The 5,943-nt window shown below is 40.6% G+C and overlaps 1 protein-coding gene across 3 annotated transcripts in view; it reads right to left on the reverse strand.

Moving 5' to 3' along the window:
- LOC140188341 (uncharacterized) overlaps positions 1–5,943 on the reverse strand; it is a 52,506-nt gene that overhangs the window by 11,813 nt on the left and 34,750 nt on the right. The window contains exon 3 of one of the 3 annotated variants that reach the window (XM_072244503.1): positions 1,203–1,317. The exons of the other annotated variants lie outside the window; for them this stretch is intronic. The gene's annotated coding sequence lies outside the window, so the exon portion shown is untranslated. The remainder of the gene's footprint in view (positions 1–1,202; positions 1,318–5,943) is intronic. 3 annotated transcript variants of the gene reach the window in all.

The raw sequence follows: 5,943 nt of genomic DNA on the forward strand, positions 1-5,943 counted from the left end.
CTAATCCTTTTTCTAGAACCACAAAATAAAGGAAAAAAGCAGGGATTGTTGTCTTGACCGGATATTGACTACTTTAAGTAGTAAACTTTTGTACATGAAGTTCAGCTAATAAAGTCTGAACTTCATGCACAAAAGTTTTATGATACTCTCAAACATTTTAGATTGAAAATAAAGTTAGATAAAGAACAAAATTGTGCATCCTATAGTTCGCTCCTCAGATGTTCAAATGCTGTGACTGACACTGTGCTTTCTGACGAATCAAAATGCTCCAACTCCAAAGTCAATGAAAATCAAAGAGAAAATGCATAAAGATAAAGAAAGTTAATAGTACAGGTCAAAGAAGCACAATCTGTAAAATTGTCAGAAATGTGTTTCCAACATTTTTATTTTCTTTTTTTCCTCAACTCTGTTGTCTTTGGACTAAGTTTCCTCTTTGCTGTGCTGCGTCAGCAAGTAAAAGTGCCTGGACAGATTTCAATAAACTGAAACAGAACGTTCCTATACACAAGTAAAGAAACTATCTAATGAACTGTCCCTGACCAAAAAAGAACCTTCTTTACAATAAAGGCTGGTGTAGCTCCAAATTTGCAATCTTTCCAATTCATTTAATCATGATGTGTCCAACTTATTGATGCTAAGACATCTAACAGAGTAACAAAGCCCACATCTGTTCTGTGTCAACAATGTTGTTTTCAAATTCCACCTTACTAGAGAAATTTATTTATTTTGAGAGAAATGTGCCATCCATCTAAATAGAAAGATTAGAAGTTGCTCAGGGTAATTGCTAACGCTGCAGCTTTTAACTCAAAACAAAAAATTCAGGTTATTGGTTCTATTTGTTGCATGAAAATGCACATGAAATGACAACAATACGTCAGTCTTCTGTGTGGAGAAACAACTTGTGACAACTGTTCATTCCATTGATAGCTCTCTTGTGTCAGATAAAATTATTTGATGGTGCTGCTTTACTCTATATTGAATTGAGAAACTTGCTTTTAATAAAGTGTAAACAGTTTGTGTCTAAGTGCTGATGAAGACTGTAAACTGCTTAATATGAACCAGAATTCTCTCTGAAGCAATGCAACTGACCTCCTTTGTAATGGGCTTACAGAGTCATACAGCAGGGGAAAAAGCCCTTCAGCCCATTGTGTCAGTACTAATCATCAAACATCCATTCACTTTAGTTCCACATTAATCCATACTCTGTATTAGATTATGTGCTGGCCAGTAGTGTAGTGGTATCTTGAGTTCGAATGTGGCTGGCTCCTTGCTCGCTTTCCATCCGTGCTGGGCTGAGTGTCCAGTTAGCAACTCCGCCTCATAAAAAACAGACAAATGTGTTAAAGAAACAGCAATGTTGGTGCCCGATGTGTACAAGGTACAGAAAGGGATAACAACAACTATATTTGATTATCTTGCTATTATTGCATAGAAGAGAACTGAACTTGGTTCAGACAAATCCTGAGGGTCGTTTGGAAGTGAAGTTGCTGAGAAAAAAAATAATGACTCAAGCTTCAGTGAGAAACATTTGTGGGTTAACACACCTGACAAATCTGTTGAGAAATGTTGTATTTCAGCAACTGTTGAAGTATGAAATACAAAAGGATATGAGCAAAGATAGAATGAGAGGTGTACCTATAAACTAGTTAATTCCTGAGAAAGATTTGCAAATAAAATTAGTCACAGAATAATTTTTCACAAAAAGATTTGGAAAAGTAACACCAAGTTACACTCAAGTAGGTGAACACGTATCAAATTCTTCAGGTTACAAGGTGCAGATTGAAAATCTGTTTGAACGGTGCCACAACAACAACCCCTCACTCAATGTCAGCAAAACCCAAAGAGCTGATTATTGATGACAGGAAGAAGAAACCAGAGATCTATGAGCCAGGCCTCATTAGGGGATCAGAGGTGGAGAGGTTTCATAACTGAATTCCTTGTTATCATTTCATATCCTAGGGCCAGCAGGTAAGTGCCATCAAAAAGAAGGCATACAAATGTTTCTACTGTCTTAGATCTTTACATAGATTTGGCAAGTCATCTAAAACTTTGACAAAATTGTATAGATGCACAGTGTATCCTGTCTCATTACAGCCTGGTATGGAAATACCTATGCCCATCAATGGAAATGCCTACACTAAGAGGTGGGCACAGCCCAGTGCATCCACAGGTAAAGTCCTCTCCACTATGGAGCACATCTACAAGATCCAGTGCCCCCCCCCCCCACCATTCAGAACATGCTCCCTTCTCAGTGCTGCCTTTGCGAAGGAGTATAGAGCCTTGGGTTCTACACCACCAGGTTCGAGAACAGTTATTACCTTCAACCATCTGACTCCTGACTCACCCCAACTCTGAATGGATTCTGCAATCTGTTGACTCACTTTCAAGGACTCTACAACTAATGTTCTCTGTAATATTTATTCACTTATTTATTTATCTTTATTATTTCCACACTTCATTTTCTTCTGCACAGTGGTTGTTTGTCAGTATTCACAGAAACATAGAAAACCTATAGCACAATACAGGCCCTTCAGCCCACAATGCTGTGCCAAACATGCACCAACTGACCAATCTGGCAGCTTACTTTCAGCTTCACCTGGTTTTATTCTGAGTCTGTTCTTCTCCAATCCTCACTTGGCGCTTGGGTTGGTTTTGCAGCTTTGTAAAGAAAGTCATGCCGTGACTTGAAGATATATAATGTTGCTGTGGAATTCAATCTACTGTTTGCCCACTTTTCCCTACACAGGGCCAATTCTAAACTGGTGTAGCTATTCAAATCCTTTGCCGTGTATTGTTGTACTAGGGTCATCAATCACAGTGTGAAGACTGGGCTTAGTATCCATATTGATGATGTTTTGTCATGTTCATCAATGTCCTCATGGGTTAATGCACCAAGAATGGGTGGAATGGAAAAGTTGAGGCCAAGCAGATCATCCTTTGCTGCCTTCTACAAGCTAAATTGGACGGGTAATATTTTTCACATTCATGAAATGCTGGGAAGACCTCAAGTGCTTCACAGTCAGTCAGTGTTTTTGATGTGTAAACACTATTAGACATGTGGGGAATTTGACAGCAAAGTATCACAGATAATGAAGTAAATGATCAGATATTCTGCCTGGAGTTGGGTGAGAGCCAGAATTAGGCTCTCCTGCAGGCTTTGCCAGTGAAAGGCAACATCTCTGTCAGCAACACACTCAAAATGTTGGGAAAAACTCAGCAGGGAAGGCAGCAACTATGGAAACGAATAAACAGTCGACGCTTAGGGACGAGACGCTTCTTCAGGACTGGAGAGGAAAGAAAAAGATGTCAGAATAAAAAGGCAGGGGAGGCGAGGTCAGAGCGTGGGAAAGATAAACAGTGGAGAAGACAGAATGTGATAGGATTGGGGAGTGGACCAAGGGAGAAAGGGAAGAAGGAGAGGCACCAGGGGAAGGTTATTGGCAGGTGATGAGAAGCGGAAGAGGCCAAGAGGGGAATAGAAGAGGAGGGAAGGGGGATGGGGAAATTGCCAAAAGGAGAAATCAATGTTCATGCCATTAGGTTGGAGACTACCTAGATAGAGAAAATCATTTTGTTACTGCACTAGAAATTCAGCTTTAACCGAGGGGCTGAGTGGCCTGCTCCTTCTCCTATGCTTGTACAAAGAAGAAATACCATGTTAATTGAACAGGAAAAAGATAGGTGAGAAGAGGATTAGAAACATAGAAAAACTACAGCACAATACAGGCCCTTTGCTCACAATGCTGTGCCAAACATGTACTTACTTTAGAAATTACCTAGGTTTACCGATAACCCTCTATTTTTCTACCCTCCATATACCTATCCAGAAGTCTCTTAAAAGACCCCATCATAGCCGCCTCCATCGCCATCGCCGGCAGCCCATTCCACGCACTCACTCTGCCTAGAAAGCTTACCCCTAACATCTCCTCTGTACCTATTTCAAAGCACCTTAAATTCCATCTGCCATTAATCAACCCATTTTTCAAGCTGGTCCATGATAGCCTTCCTCCTCTCCACTACACCCCAGTCTTGGTGTAATCCACAAATTTGCTGATCATGTTTATCACATTATCATCCAGATCATTGATATAGATGACAAACAACAATGGGCCCAGCACCAATCCCTGCTGCACTCCACTAGTCACAGGCCTCCAGCCAAAGAGACAACCACTCTGGCTTCTCCCATAAAGCCAATGTCTACTCCAATTTACTACCTCATCTCGAATGCCAAGTGACTGACCCTTTTTGACCAACCTCCCATGCAAGACCTTGTCAAAGACTAAAGTCCATGTGGATAACATCCACTGCATTGCCTTCATGCACTTTCTTGGTAACTTCCTCAAAAACTCTATAACATTGTGTGTGATAGATCATATCTAACCAGAGACATGCTGCTTATCCTTAATCAATCCATGTCTATCCAAATAAGTATATATCCAGTCCCCTAAAACACCTTCCAATAACTTTCCCACTACTGATGTCAGCTTCACCAGCTACAATTTCCTGGTTTATTTTTAGAGCCTTTCTTAAACAGTGGAAAAACATTGGCTATCATCCAATCCTCTGATATCTCGCGAGTCATTAAGGATGATTTAAATATCACCGCTGGGGCCCCGGTAATTTTTCACTTGCCTCCCGCAGAGTCCAAGGGCACACCTTGTTAGGCCCTGGGGACTTATTGACCTTAATTTGCTTCAGGACAGCTAACACCTCCTCTGTAATCAGTATAGGGTTCTTGAAGTTGATGCCACCTTGTCTCAGTACAAAAAAAAAATCATTTAAGATCTCTCCCATCTCTTTTGGCTCCACACATTTATTACCATCTGATCCTCCAGAGGACCAATTTTGTCCCTTGCTATCCTTTTGCCCTTATGATAATCTATAGAATCTCTCGGGCTTCTCTTTCAGCTTGTCTGCTATGGCAACATCATGCCTTCTTTCAGTCCTTCTGATTTCTTTCTTATGTGTTCTCTTGCATTCTTATACTCCATAAGTACCCCATTTGTTCCACCTTGCCTATATCCACTATGTACCTCCTTTTTCCCCCCCCCCTTTACCATGTCCTCAATATCTCTTGAAAACCAAGGTTCCCTATACCTGTTTTCTTTACCTTTTATTCTGACAGGCACATAAAGGTTTTATTCTCTCAAAATTTCACTTTTGAAGGCTTCCCACTTATCAAGTACAGCTTTGCTAGAAAACAGCCTGTCCCAATCTACACCTACCAGATCCTTACTGGTGCCATCAAAATTGGCCTTTCTCCAATTTAGAATCTCAACCCCCAGACCAGACCAAACTTTTTGCATATTTACTTTGAAACAAATGGCATTGTAATCACTAAATGCAAAGAGTTCCACTGCACAAACCTCTGTCACCTGCCCGGACTCATTCCCTAATAGCAGATCAAGTATTGCACACTCTCATTGGGACTTCTACGTACTGATTAAGGGATCTTTTCTGAACACATTCAACAAATTCTATCCCATCTACCGCTTTTACAGTATCAGAGTCCTAGTCAGTATATGTAAAGTTAAAATCACCTACTGTAATAACCTCATGCTTTTTGCAACAGTCTGCAATCTCTCTACAAATGTGTAGAATCCCTCAGATTTTGGGTGTTCTATAATATAGCCCCATTCAAACAGTCATCTCTTTCTTATTTCTCAGTTCCACCCGTAACACCTCACTAGACAAGTTCTCCCATCCTGACTGAGCATTGCCTTGCCATTATACCATTCTTAGATTTCGTTGGTTCTGGTTTTTCTGGTTAGGCTATTTCCACTTTTCGTTGGCTCTGGCCCAAGTAAACATTTGCCTCTGATATCATTTGTTTGCTTTTTTCCTGAATCAAGTCATTTCAAACCAGTGACAGCCAGTTCACATCAGACACTGGGCTCAGTTTATTTCACTTAGCAGACACAGATTACTCCTACTAGCCTGCAT

Source organism: Mobula birostris, chromosome 26 (assembly GCF_030028105.1).
Source record: "Mobula birostris isolate sMobBir1 chromosome 26, sMobBir1.hap1, whole genome shotgun sequence".
NCBI classification, from domain to species: domain Eukaryota; kingdom Metazoa; phylum Chordata; class Chondrichthyes; order Myliobatiformes; family Myliobatidae; genus Mobula; species Mobula birostris.